The sequence below is a fragment of the Atta colombica genome, unplaced genomic scaffold (assembly GCF_001594045.1).
Source record: "Atta colombica isolate Treedump-2 unplaced genomic scaffold, Acol1.0 scaffold135, whole genome shotgun sequence".
Taxonomy (NCBI): Eukaryota; Metazoa; Arthropoda; class Insecta; order Hymenoptera; family Formicidae; genus Atta; species Atta colombica.
In genome coordinates this window covers 828,921-845,039 of record NW_017259223.1, presented here as the reverse complement: position 1 = coordinate 845,039, position 16,119 = coordinate 828,921, and the positions used below count along the sequence as shown (strand labels likewise).

General features: G+C 33.0%; 1 protein-coding gene across 1 annotated transcript in view; it reads left to right on the top strand.

Annotated features, from left to right (window-relative positions):
- Window positions 1-16,119, top strand: part of LOC108684471 (tachykinin-like peptides receptor 99D) — a 46,569-nt gene that overhangs the window by 7,226 nt on the left and 23,224 nt on the right. The gene's annotated exons all lie outside the window — the stretch shown is intronic.

Genomic DNA, 16,119 nt, shown 5'->3' with positions numbered 1-16,119 from the left:
AAAGAAGCGATCTCATATATACATATATACATATATATATATATATATATATATATATATATTTGTGTTTAAAGAATGCGCATTTCCAAATGTGACGTCTCTACGTATGTTTGACATCCATTATTCGCATATACGCAGCACGACAACGACGTTGACAACGGGACGCAGTTAGCTCCTTGCACGGTATGTCACGTACATGCTTCCGATACCAATTCAAATGAGAGCCGTGTTGAAACAATGCCGCGCGATGAGTGCACTACCATCATCGCGAGCCGTACTTTCAGAATCTCATAGAAGTTGCTTTACCACGCGAGAAAATAAAAAACATGAAACCCGGAGAAAAATATTCCTCTTCAATTCGACAATAACGTTTGCCCAAAACAGCAACGAAAATAATGCAATCTTACTCCCCCAAGTGGATTCATATTATAATAGAAATTCAATAAGAATTCAATGATATGTAAATGGCAGCCTGTGAATAAGTCAGAACGTTTATGTTTTTGAAAAATGACGGGAGAGTATCTCTGCTAAAGCAAATAAAGCCTGTATTGCTTTGGAAATCACTAAGAGAGCATTGAGGGTCGATAAAAATGACTCAATTAAAGGCCGAAATATAGCATCACTAATGCTATCGTCGATGCATCGATAAAAGCGGTGCTTATTGGTGACGCGTAGCAGATTGGTTCACTCTATAAGATAGAATATAAATTCACATTGAGCAATGGATTCAGAGCAATGTGATTTCCAATTCGATTTTCCGATTACGTATCTGTTATCAATTATTCGTCATCTTAATAAAATATCAGTTATTAATCTTAATATTCTGTATCAACTGTCTAACATTCTATCAATTTTAACTTGATAAATTATTAACTCTGAAATTCTATCAATATTAATTCTTATCGTCATTATTGATTAACTGTCCATGAAATATAATATGCTATTAATAGCAAATTATCATTTAAATATAGAGAGCTTAATCAATAGAAATTCTAGCGAGTAACTATGGGAAATGAAGGAAGTAAATAAAGTAAATTTTTTACAAGTTTCATCTACTAGACAAGATAATCGATGATGACGATAGTGAATTCAGTGCGAATCTATATTTTCAGCACGATTATATCCTAGAAAGTCGGCAGCAGCACGCCTGTTTCAAGCTTTGATAGTGATCAACGTTGGACGAGTGAAAAATTTATGAATCTAGCTACAATCTAACAGCTCACCTTGAATATAATATGTATATAACGATTGCAATAACGTGAACTACTACGTGTAAAGTGGAAACTTGATGATATCTAAAAATATCGTAGCGCTTCTTGAACGGAAATTCGATTGCGAAGGAGATACAAGCAAACCACATGTCGATGCATCTATGACTCGAGTAGTCACCGAAGATTCAACAATACCAGCTTTATCACTCAAACTCGTGTTTGAAAGGTCAAACTCGGATTCGATAGCGGCTATGTCGAAGACAGAGACGTCGAGTGACACTCGGACTTCATAACCGTTATCGGACGATGTGGAAAAGACGTCAAGTACAATCAAGAGTTCTTCAACGGTATACCCAACTCCGTCCAAGCAGTTCAAGTCAGAACCTAACCGACCAGATCGCCGGCCTTCTTCCCCAAAATGACGATGAATCACGATTCAATTTCCTCGATCGATCGTAGCGCAGATCCCATCTCACGGGAATTGTCACTGGAACGTGAATCGATTATGGCAATCCAGGTCACTTTAAACGACGAAAGTCTGCAACGAAATGCAGCCTTGCACCAAGAGAACAAGGAACTGAGTGAGAAATCGCGTTAAGTTCAATCGACTAACGAGTACTGTCGCTTCAAACTTTAACAATCACTGTAACGATGACTCTGCTAACGACCATCCGACAGCTGACTAACAAAATGATTAACAAAGTGATACTCGAGGAAACTTGGAAGAAAGAAACTCTTTAATCAAACGAATGAATTAAGATAACAGGAATATTTTTTATTTTTTTTATTTTTTATTTTTTTTAGTGCCGCGATACGCAATTAATATCCTTTATCGAAGAATATAATCTATACAAATTTTAATTTACATACCTGTCGCATTCATTTTACAAGAAACGTTATCGAAATTGATAGACATTGAGAAGTATCTAACTATCGAAATCGATCCATCAAACTCATCCTCCAACGGCTATCGAAACTTCGTTGCGAATTGATACCAAACGTTACGCGTTTCCATGCATTGGTAATCGAAGAGTTTATCCTTCTCCGTTATTGTATTATATTCAATTTTGCTATCAGAAACGTGATCACGATATAAACAATTGCCAAACGATATTCGGTGATCCAGCATCAGTTTGCAAGCGAATGTCGGTCTCTCGTTGCTGGACTGTTTATAGCGAAAAGTTGGTTTGTCCGCGAGCGTTGTTTCATAGAAGAGACCGACACAAGTTTGCAAATTGATTCCTATCTCTTGATGCGTCGACACATTGCGCCACATTGAATAGCTCACGAATAAATTGACGAGCAATGGTTTTAGTCGATGGCAGTTTTTGACTCCCTCTTCAAATTAGATTACGAAATCCTGGCAAAATTTCCACGTAGATACCTATCACGAAAGCTGATCAATTCTATGCAAAATAACATGGATTACAAAGTGCTGTATGACGCTTTTTAAAAATGAAGCTAAATTCTGTTGCCAGAATTGAAGCGATTGGGCAAAAAAGAAAGAATATTGAATCGTTAATTAACACGTTCCATGTCCAATTTAATCCTTAACTGCGCAGAAAGTATTAGTTACTTAATTGGGCAATTCGAATTCAGAAGTCCCCATTATTCTTCAAATGAAATTTGAAATAAAATTTGCAAATTATAATATCAAAAAACAATAATAAAATCTATATTTTTTATTCTAAAAATTAGAAAAAGATGAAGAGTAATTTAAGATTAATATCTACATTGATGGAAATAGATAAAGGTTCGTTAAATCAATTAAAACTTTAACATCAAAACATCTGAAAAACATCTGAAAAAAAAACAAAAAAGATCGCAAAATTGATGCTTTCTGGATCTTTGAGACCTTCCTGATTAAGAATTATGTGACTATCACACCGCGTAGATCACTAATAATCTATGATATTTTTGTCATATTTATTAAAGAACGATCGCAAAAAATGTCTGTTTTTTTCTCGATTTTAGAATCGAATTTTATGCCAAATGATAGTTATGATGAGATATTAATTACAAAAAAGTTTTACAAGCATGTGATTGGTTTCAGAAATATAGAGCATTAAAAAGATCATTTGATTCGAAAATCAAGAACCAAAAAGCAAACAAAAATCCGCTCTTTTGGCGGTCATTCTTTGTTATTTGTTATATTTATTAAATAACATGTAATTTCATAATGTACTCGTACTGTTATTTAATAAATATAACAAATTAAAAAAATTTATAAAAATTATTTTTATAAACAAAAATTAAAGCCTATAATGTACCAATATACTAATGTACCATATATTATAATTATATTATATTATAATCATATATTATAATTATATAGGATGTCTCCCGTTTTTTGCCACTTTTGTGTAAATAGAGCGGATTAAACTAAGTCAAAAAGTTCTTTACCATTTCGCAATAGTTAATAAGATTAATTACTAAGAATTAATTACTAAGAATTGAATATTGATCCTCAATAATTTTTTTCTCAAATACTATCAACTTTACAGAAAAACTACAATTAGAGACAAAAATTGTTAGTTTTTTTCTCATAAAGTTCTGAAAATTTTTTCAGAATTTTTTATCAACTTTTTAGTACTGCATTTTCTTATTGGCAACTTATTTTTACTAACATGAGAAAATATGTTAAAAAATTCTGAAAAAATTTTCAGAACTTTATGAGAAGAAAATAAACAATTTTATTTCTTGCTGTTTTTTTTTGTAAAATTGATAGTATTTGAGTAAAAAATTATTGAAAATCAATATTCAGCGTGATTTTTAGTAATTAATATCTTGTTAACTATTGCGAAAATTGTAAAATGATAGAGGACTTTTCGACAATTTAGTCCGCTCTACCAATAGCGTTTAGCAAAAAATCTTGAGACACCTTGTATACGTATTCACATATAATATAAAAATAAAAAATTTTATTTTTCATAACTTCTCTATATAGCCAAAATATCAAACGGAAAGTTCAGAGTGGGTCACCGGTGCTCGAAATGTATAACAATAAAACTATCATCCAACAGACCGCAAAACAAATAAAATGCCGAGAGAAGTTTGAGTTCGAGAAGTGAGATTTCGCTGTAAAAATCGATGTAGCTCTGGGTAATGAAGCGACGCTTACGAGCACTTTCGAAGAAAAATCTGAACGAGGATCAACGTGTAGCCAAAGACACGATAAAGTTTGCCTCGTTGAACGCGAAAAGCGCCGATCAAACATAGCTTCGAACGGATTTGAACAATTCAACAAGCAACGAAGAACAACAATACATCGGATATAACAACGAGCGACAATGTCAGCGACAATACTAGATCGACCGCACGCGTAAATATAAACACAGAAAATTCAATTGCTTCGTCTTCGTTGACGAAGACGATGAAATGCGGAATTGTCAGACACCATGATAAAATCCTTGCAAAATTTCAGCGAAAGAGGTAATTCAGATGGTTATGCGAACGTAAATACCGCCTTAAATACCAACATTAATAACGAACTGGAATATTGGCATTTTGCGAAAGCGAGCAACTCGCGGTTCAATCAAATGTTAGGAATGAATCACTTAAGCCAACTTCAGAGGATTGCGGGAAAACTGGGCAAATGTTCGAGTACCGCATCGCGGTACTCTGGCTTCCCAGAGATAATAGCCAATAAAATTGACGGCGAAGCGCGAGCTGACACGGGTGGAAGGAAGTCGAATTTAAAATCGGAACCATCGACAATTCACCGTCGGTCCGCGGCTGCCAATGCGAATGCCAATGCCATCTTGAATCGCGAACAATAACCGCGGATCGTGCAACTATTCGCCTCGACGTCAGTCATTCGTCCGGAAACAAAACTTCCGTAGAAATCTCCGTTAAAAAGGACATTGCATCACGACGTGCATCAATAGCCGACAGCTCCGATCAACACGCAAACGTCGGCGACCGCAATGCAAATGTTGGCGTCAATCAAAACGTCGCGTATCGATACGGTACGTACGTATCTGGAAACGACATGGTAAATTTCATCGTTCGACGTGAACGAAATGTGATACAAATTGTAAATATTCGATGCAATACCAACAGAAATAGTGATGTCGCCATATTCTTCTTTTTCTTTATATGACCAACGTCTCCGCATACGGAGTCAAAATAGGATAAATAGATACCTCCATATAGATACTTTCAATCTTCCATAAATTAGTAAAGAAAAGGAGAGGGGGGGGGGAGAGGTTAATCAAAGTCTTCTCATTTTTTATTTGTGTAAGTGAGAGATTTTCAATACTCAATTTAGATATTCTAAGCTCTTCTGTGATATCTTAAAGGATTGCGGATTATTTTTGGTTAAGGCCTTGATTGAATCACCATCTACTGCACTTAGCCAGAACGTGTCTTACCTTTAACAGAGAAATTTTCATCATAAAACTTTATAAACCAAAATTAGTGCAATCATTGAGACTATCTTCATTGTATACCACACATATCTTTTTTCAGGTTTGCACAGCGTTTTTATCTTTATGTAATACAGCATAATGTATGATAGTAATACAGCATAATGTGGAGAAAATATATCTTGATTTTTCATTTCTAATCCTTTATAACAAGCGATAAACTTTAATAACCCTAATATTTTTTTGTTATGTGATGCGTTGATACATATAAGCTGTTAAGATTATGAATGCATTTGCTAAAACAAAAGAAAGTATTCATATTTAAAGCGACAACTTTAGTATATTGTTATTTTTGGTTATCTTCCTTATAATACCAGTTTGTGTGTGAAACTCTGCAACTTTGTCACGTTATATCTCTGGACCGACATAGTCAATATGCGTATAAGATACGTTAAACCCTAATGAATATTATACTAGGGTTAATGTTACCTACTGAAAATAAAATCTTATGGTTAACCTAATAAAAATACAAAATCACGACATACTCGAATATACAAAACACTCAGCAGATTTTTGTCAGAAATTTTTTAGATAATGCGCAACACTCGAAGCAAAACATATTCATCCCGTCTGAGTCGTCAATTCAAATTTATATTATGTATCGAGACTCGTATTTGACTAATTTTTTGAGATAAAAAGCATGCAAATTCTAAATAGAGGGTTGCAAGGACAGATTCTTGCGAATCCGCAAACGATGATTCTAAGCAACAGGACATCTGAATTTGATCCTCGAGCGGAAAATCAGATTAAACGAAACTACGCATCGGCGATGTCTAAGTAGACACTCGAAGGCGAAAGCGACCGAACCTGTTGAATCGCAACCTGTTGCAACTAAACAATTTATTCTGCTGATTTGTCATCGACCGTATATTAATAATATTTAATGCAGAGATCGGAGAAAATGAAAAGGTTATGAAAAGCCAAGAAATATGTAATAGATTCATCAAAAAACACCAACAACACAATGGAAACATCGACAATCAGCGTAATCATCGCGACTACAGTATCAAAGAATTTTTAATGACATTATCTTCAAAATTACTCGATATCCTACATAAATCTAATTTAATACTAGCCAATTTATTACTAAAAGTAATAATTAATTATTAACTTTTTTTGGAATACTAAATAAATAACAACAATTTTTAATATTTAAAATAATTAATTACTATTTTTCAATATTGCAGTCAGTATTAGATTGTTGTAAGGATGTTCAAATAATCTGCAAAATATTCTGCGTCTTTTCACTTGATTATAGAAATTACATCTATTACGTTATAGATCGATAGGTCAGTGTCAATAACTTGCTTTCACAGTAACAGACATGGATGGTACCATTACATCCTTGTTTGCCTATGTTAAACAGAAATGAAATGAATACTGTGTAAAGCTCATCACACATAAAATGACATAACCTGCATAGCATAAGACCACTGGATCAATGAGTATCTTATGTAAATCAATATGACATTATGTCGGATGCTCATTGATTTAGTGATATTATGTTATGCTTTCCTAATACACACCAAATACATACATTACATATAACGCACATGTTGGTTATAATTTCCCATTCAACAATATAATTGTAATATAACATGTATGTTATATTATACATATATGTTACTTGCAACTTGATGTTTGCTGAGTTTATGCTTATATTAGGTGTAGTAAAAAGAAATCCATTATTTTTGCATGAAATTGAATGGAAAAATAATGGATTTCTTTTTACTACACTTAATATTATTATATGTAAAGCCTATTCTACAAGTACATAAGAATAGATGAATAGAAGTGGTATTTGTAAAAATTCACTAATCACAATCAAATAATTTCCTCGACTGTGATTGGTCAATTTTTGCAACTACAATTACTTACAACCACACTATCGTAAAATAGACATAATGAATCTTAAACACAATGAAAAGCATATGTTATGAGGCAATAGAAATAGGGAATAACAAATTCAGAAACGTACATTCTAATATACAATTTCTGATAGATTAAAATCTTTTATTCTCTGTTCCTATTGCTTTTCATTGTGTTTAAGATTTTACTCTGTGTCCCTTGCTGAAAAGCACTAATAAATAAGCGGCAGTGTAGACGCGAACTGTAACGCGAATTTTAATCAAAATACCGATAGTGCTATCTCACCAACAATTGGGAAAGAGAGATCGATTAAAATTCCGATGCCATTTAGGGATCGATCGATCTCAATGGACACGAGAGAATTCAAGACATAAGAGAAGTGCCTCATCTTAAAGAGAATCTCGATTTCAACGTCGATCAGGTCAATGTCGAAGTTGCGAATCAAACGCTACTCGTGCCTGATAACTCGCCGAAGTGAATCCGCGTTCAACTTGTCGAGAGCGTTGCTCGAGCAAGTGCCAGTCTTGGAATGAACGCAAACACCACGAACTATTATGTCGGGTTGAAGGTAAATGGAGACGTGAGCATCAATTTCCTGAACGTCCATCCTGTGGCAGGCTCTGAGATGGACGCCTTTAGGATGTCACTGCAATCCACTTTCTCTGTATCCACGAGCCATCGGCAGCACATTTCCACTGTCGTACCAGTAATCCGAATCAAAAGGCTAATCTGAACGTGAGTTACAAAGCGAATTACAATGTGAGGCCGCAAATGGGAAACAGGAATATTCGCATGCGGATGGATCAATCGTCGATTTAGTCGCCGAATTGACGAGCAAACGGTACTGGGCGTTCTGGGACGCTGCCAGGTCATCGAATATCAGCGAGGACTACAATTGCGCAAGCTACAATTACATGCCAACGTCAACGCTGACCTGGACGTTAACGCCGCGCCAACCCGGATGTTGTCAACGCTAGCAGCCGACGCCGCCAGACTAGCCGATAATGAATCCGCGTCATCGATCAACGTCCTTCCTTTACCAATAATAATAATCTGATGACGATGAGAGCGGACGCTATCGCGGTTTCGACGGTTAAACGGCTTCCTAATAGAGCACTTGACAACGAAGCGTGCACAGCAATACGACACCAACTATAACTCCTTTGTGGATAGCAAGATGAGTTACAATGTGAATTATGGCAATTGTAATCAAAGGGTGGAATAGTGGAGCGACGGGATGCTGTCACGCGGTGTCAAAACGGAAGAAAGGATGATATGAGAGTAGCACAATGGAAGATAAGAAACAGTTTGATGGTAAGAAACTTCGGGGCAGGCAACCGCAGAATGCAAGAACTGATAACTTGGCTCGGGCGTTTTCGACGAGTTAATCTGCATTGGTTAGTTCGGTCGAGATGAACGTTCGTCGCGACGGATTACAGTAACGAGGGATCCACGTCGAGCATGACGTAGCTTAATAAAATATGTATTGTACCGAAGCTATGAGTAGCCAAGGGATTGTAAAACGTAATTCATGATCGCGCTACAAGAAAACATCGTTGGCGAGAATAATGAGTGATTAGTGAAGCGCAAATCTAATAAGGCAAAATCAATGCTGTGTATAATGTAGTGGTAATGCAAATCACGCTATATCAATTAAATTTCTTGCACTCCAGTTTCAGAACGTTCAACGTAACTGTAACAATTATAAAAAGAAGATAAACGCAAAAGAAGAAAGAAATTTATCTGGTATTTATATGATAGTATATCGCAAAATTCTATGATATAATATCACAAGCACAAGAGTGAATAACCTGTGACATGCGTGCTACTAGTGCCTAAAGAAGAGCTCTGTCAAAGAAAAAATAAATAAATAAAAAATGACATAGTAAAATAATAATCGTACTTCACTAAAATCTATTTTTTATATTTGTCGTCTCTGGTTGCGTTCGTTTGTTTGTTTGTACTAAAGATATTTCATTGTTATGTTTTTGTTGTGTACAATAAAAATTTTGAGTATATTAATAGTTGTCATGTAATTTTTTTAGAGAATTCTATCCAAAGAATAAAAATGGAAAATGCTCTAAGCGCAAAAATAAATCAAACAACTGCAACCTCTGATTAATATTTTGATTTATGGTTTATAACGATTTACTTTAAAACAAAAGTAAAATAATAAATGAAAGTAAAATAATAAATGAAAAAAAAAATGTATTGTTTGTTAAACAGTAGAAGTCATTTTAATGTAAGAGAAGAAAGTATAAGTAACATTATAGTTTTTTTGGTTAATTTGTAACAGAGAGTGGCACACAAAAAATATCAAAATTTTTACAATGGCCAGACAAAAAAGTTGACCACCTTTGCTGTAATATAGTTGGCATGCTAAATTGTAATATCAACACATAAATAGTGATGTGATTTTACACCGCAAAAAGAACAAATAATTTAGTTGAGAATTTATACTCTCTACTTATAGTCGATTTGCATTTTAAATTATATTTGAAGAGCATCTTCATTTTCGCGCTGAAAGAAATTCCTTTGACAGATTATGCGTGTCATTCGAACGACAAAGTACAAACAAGAAAATAAATAGAAAATCATGTTGTGCGGCTTATTTTTAAAATAACATTGAAACTACAAAATTTATAATAGTAAAGTAGAAAAGTACACTCGCATTAATCTCAGTTATTTATTTGCTCAAAACTTTCACGCATCTCCTAAGTTTATTTCGAGAAGGAACGCAAGTTAATATTCTTTGTAATTTATTATCATGGTGATGTAGTAATGGTTCGGAGGGCCATGACCCAGGATCTTTGAAAACTGTTTCAAATTTTAACAAAATATAGAAGGGTGCAATTTATACTATCTACTCTGAAAAATCTCTGACAAAAAAGGTAACTGAGAATTTTCGTAGCCCTCCTTCCTATGATTCGCTTCCATGTGTGGAAAAAAAGCAGGATATGTAATTGCTACTTCTTTTTCAAGAACATCTATTTATCAACTTTCAATAAAGATCGTAAGCTTTATTAAAATTCAATATAAAACTTTAAAAATATTTAACAATTGTCCCAGAGATATCTCTCAAATTTATCTATATCATATAAAAATGTGCGCAGTTGCATAATACAGAACGATTATATGAAATATGTATATACATATATACATATGGGATATACATATGGCGGGAATTGTTGTCAATATACTTATCCGCAAAAAAATTGGCCACTGTACTATTACATTTTATTTTGCAAGTGAATATATCATTTATAAAAAATTATACTTTATATCAAATTATACTGACAAATTGAAACTTTCTAATTATACACTTTAGGAAAGTATAATTTCGAGATTAAAAAACAAAGCTGGTATTTCATATATCAGAAAATACCTCTTTGATGACCTTGACCTTGATATATGTTATAGAGGTGAAGGTACTAATCAACTTCTTCCTTACAAATTAATCGGCGATCTCTTATAGTTTTCGAGATATAAATATATTATATAAAACTCATTTTCAAAATTTCATTATTTTCTGTATATGACACCTTGTATATGATGGATAGTGTACATATGTATTATTAATATATAGAATTAATATATATAGAATTAAAATGATTTCAAGATAGTATTTACATTTTGGTACTACTAAGTGACTTTATTTATCAGATGTTAGTTATGCGTCGTTTGAATCGTCAACATGCAACATTTTTACGAGTTTTTCAATGTTATGTCGATGGTACAGATAAACTTAAATTATTTGATTGATCATCGTATTATTCGTGAAATTGTCCACGATGTAATTATTGCGTTTCATTAACGCGTGATGTGAACAAATATAATATTTCATTGTCACTTCCTTAGGAAAAAGTGTTTCAATATATTGATTGATTAACTAACTGATGATATTTTACAATATATTGAAATACTTTTTCTTAAGGAATATGTACAAGAAGGAAAGAAACAATTTTCCAAAAGTCGTTTAAATCTTCAAACTATATGTCATTTTATCGCTTATTTTTTAATGATTAAACCATCACGATACATTTTTAGAATAAGAACTTCAATTATCATCAAAAACAATTATCGCCTGGATAAATTTTTGTCGCGAGGTATTTTATTTAAGCACATAATTTATTATTTTATTCTCTCTCTTTCTTTCTCTCTCTATTACATTATTATTGTATGGATTTTGTAGCTTTGTATTAAATGGATATTAGCAGTGAGTCTCTTGAAGGAGAGGACAAAATTGTTCAAACAGACGCGAAATTGAGAAAACGGAAATATACAATAATAAAGGCCTGGTCAATAGATAAAATTTCGAGATTTTGAACGAGGATCTAAAAAATTATTTATTGAACCAGTTTCTAATCGTACTGCTGCCTTTATTAAATGTAATTAAAAAATGAATTAAGCTGAGTACTACGATTATTTCTCATTGTTGGAAATTATATAACTATTTGAAAGATGAGGATTATATTCATGAAACTGTAAATCACAAATATCATTTTGTTCAGTTAGTGGAGCACACAGCCAGCATATTGAATGAGCGTGGCGAAAAGTATAAAACAATATTCCTTGATTTGACGTAAAAAAAGAACATTATATCAATTATTTAGCTGAATTTATGTTTAAAAGAAGATTTGATTTTCATGAGTATTAATAGTTTTTGATATTATGACTAATACTATAAGTTGTATTCATTATCAGACTAAAATACATTTTATACTAAAAAGTTGATATTTATTTTTTGATTTTTTGCTTTGTTATGTTATACATTCACATATATACTTTATCTATCGTATTCATATTAGCCTCATTCATTTAGTAAGGCGGAAATTTAATAGATTCAATATACACCCACTTGCATAAAGAATTTTAATAGATATATTCAATATACACCTTCTTGCGTAGTTTGTCTAATTTGTCTTTTTGATATCTATTACTTTTAATATATTGTAGACTCATTTATTTAACAAGGAAAATTTAATGTAATACATAAAATTTAATGTAATACATAAAATGTATGCGCATGTGAACAAGTGTACGTCACCTAAGAAAATTAAACTGAACAATTATCTTATTTTATAATTCTTATTCTATAACTCTTATTAATAACTTGTTAATAATTTGTTAATAACGTTGATAAACAGTGATCAACTAAAATCTTTTAAAGGTTACTCAGGATCGTGACCTTGCGAACATATGTCAAGATTGAGATTATCGAGGTTTGTTTTTTATGATAAAGATTACTTTTAACCTTTTATTTTTACCTTTTTTTAAGTATTGGTAAAATTGTAAATCTAAATATCTTAGAAACTATAAGAGACCGCCGACTAGTTTAAAAGAAAAAGTTGATCAGTATCTTCACTTTATAACATATGTCAAGTCATCGAAGAGGTGTCTCCTAATGTAAAGGTTTACCAACAAATCTATATAAAAAAATTGCGAAATACACAGCTACAATTCGTTTACATAAATTTTTTAACCTAATCGAGTATGGCAAGTCCAATAGATCTGAACATTTCTTTCAATTAACAATAAAACAAATTTAGCGAGCATCACAAGTAATAAATTATTTTTTTCAAATAAATAATGCGTAATGATAACAAGTCATTTTTCAAAAGTGACATTCCCAAACTTAACTTTTAGTTAGTCATCGTTATCGTTATAAAAAATTGCAACATCATTATCAAATTGTTATTTTAAGAAGAACGGCAAAAATAATGGTAAAAATAACTTTCCCTGCATTTATGTTTCATATTTTATGTTATTATTTTATCTAGCAATCTACTGAAAAAATAAATATGTATTTTTATTATTTACATAAAAATATCCAGTCTAAAAGGTCTATATATGTGAAAATCTAATGTGTAATCCTAAGATTAAAACTAGCCGAAGTAAGGAAAGCCACAGCGGATTAAAAGTAGTACGAGTAAGCGTATAAGTCCGACGCAAAGAGGTCAAGACTTTCCTTAATCTTTACTCTCGAGTAGATGATGACGTCGTACCGGAAAAGGTATGTGACTCTGCAAGGGGTAAAAAGTAAAAAACCATTTTACTTGAGACGAATGCGAAGTAGATTGGTTACTGGTAAAAGCATCGAAAACTATCTGTACTCTGTATCGTAACAACCTGACTTTGTGGATAATTCATGAAAAGCAAAAATGTTTTTTAGTCAACTTTCTCTCGACTCTAATAAATGAATAGTTTCATCACACGAATAGTTTATCTCTGCAAAATCCTTAATTTCGAGCGTTACGTACACGCGTTACAAATTAATGCTTTGTAGATAATTTAAGGAAAAAACAGGGTTTTGCGACACTACTTTTTTCATCAATCGCAATTGCTTGCTTTCGCATTGAAATTCCAATGAGTTTCCCAACTACATCGAATTTAATACGAGTACGCTTGTAAATTTACGAGTACATGCCGAAAACGAATGGCGTTAAATTAAAATCTTAAAAGTGAACAGCACGGAATAAAATCTTAGTAATATAATGCTCTCGTTTCAGGAACATTCAAGTTGGTTTTGCATAATAACATGTATTTTTTCTTTAAATTAAAACATTGATATTAACCTGGAATTAAATCATGAGCTTTAAATGGAAATCCTCGTGGTACTATCAAACAAGGACCGAGCGTATATTCGTACACGCATTACAGCCACGTCTTGACGTTCATCTGTGGATTAACATTTGTGTAAGGAGCAAAAGCACAGAGAAACGTCAAGGATATTTCCTTGATGTTTAATAACCATGCTATGCTAAAAGCGGAGAGTAAGACGCTGCTCCTGCTTCTACTTCTCTCTCTCTCTCTCTCTCTCTCTCTCTCTCTCTCTCTCTCTCGTTCTCGCTCTCTTATACGTTTGGCGGCAACAACGTTGCGAATTGTAACTGCATGTATATATACCTCGAAACGAGATATACGTTTAAGATTGAGATACATCTTGTGCAAGACGTGTCATTCATATTTTCCAAAATTCAACGAAAATCTCAAACATTTTCGAGAGATAGAATATTATCATTTCCAGAAGTGGATATTTCTATTGAAAAGTATAAAAGTATAAAAAAAAGTATAAAACTATAAACACATTTTACAAAAATAAAAATTACAACTATTAAAAGCATGAAACATAATTTAAATCGACAATATTTCTGAAAATAATGTTTATCATTCTGTCATTTTTTTTGAAAAGAAATATATATTATTTGAAAGACATTTTTACACGTATATAAGATAGTCCGCATGAAATCGCGAAGGCAAAGGAAGAACAATAGGGATAGAGGTAAAAGCGACGAAGGGAAGAAGTGATGTGGCGAGAGAAATGCGATCGAACTTCGTTCAAAACTTTATCTTTGAGAATAGAATAGAGGAATTGAAACGTCGAATGTATGTATGGTAGTTCGGAACGAAAAACACTCGGCATTCCTTTCAAGCAAGATCAAACTCAGATCTGATCAGATCTCCACACGAAAGACTAAAACTCTATTCGAAGGAACAATAATCCGTGCCCAGCTTTTGCAACGCTTCTACAACAGAAGGAACAAAAAGATGAAACGTGGCCTCGCCTCACAGTCTATATAAGGACATTTTATTATCAGTATTATGATCTTTATGACTTTATAAACATCGTAAATGCGCTCAAAACGTCATCTCAGGCGTAGATGCGTTTGCCTTTGTAATATTCGCCTGTTGGAAACATGGCTCTTGAACGAATAACCCGTCGAAGTGGGTCACAGCGAAACAAAAAAATGTTTTTTTGTTCATTAATTTCACTACCATCTTGTTCTATTCCCCTAAGCAAAACCTTCTAGATTTCTATGTCGCTTATGCAATCACGACTACTCATAAATGTATTATTCTCTTCATGAGTCGCATTAATGCGCAGTCAGGAGGAAAATTTTGACTAGAATTTTACTCAAAATTACAAAGAGATTCATTTTAGCGTTTGAATATTTTTTTCCTTTTGAAAATAAAATCGGTTAAAAATTCATCTGACGTTTGATATATTGTTATTAAGACCATTAGAAAATTTATGCGATGGCTCGCATAAACATGGATTTAAATCCCCATCATTATCGTCATCATTATCCATCCTTCTCGTATTTCAACCGCTTGCCGTCGAAAACACGCACGTATACCATTCCGTAAACAAAATTATCCTAAAATTTATGTTGACGTTATATAATGTTACACGACACATTAATAAGACGAAATAAAATGTTACACGATTTTATCTTCTGAGACTTCTCAAGAGAACGTTGCGACCGAATATTGTAAAAACCCCGAAAATGTAAAAATGGAACCGTTCATAATGGCATTTAAAGAGTACCATAATTTCACGAGAAGAAGAACACGATCCTATAATGTACGACTATGAATTGACCTATATCGTTTCGCCAAATAACCTGTCTATTGGATATTAGAAAATGGATTTCGCGCAACTGCTTTCATCGTTTTATTGTCTGAACGACGAATCGACATTCCTCCACACGAACTTCCTTTCGTCGAATTGCAGGAAGACACGCTCCACCAGCAGTTTCCATCTTCTTCCTCCTAGCACCAATCTTTGCTCGCTTTCGGTAATACGAATTTTACGATTTAATCTCTCTCTC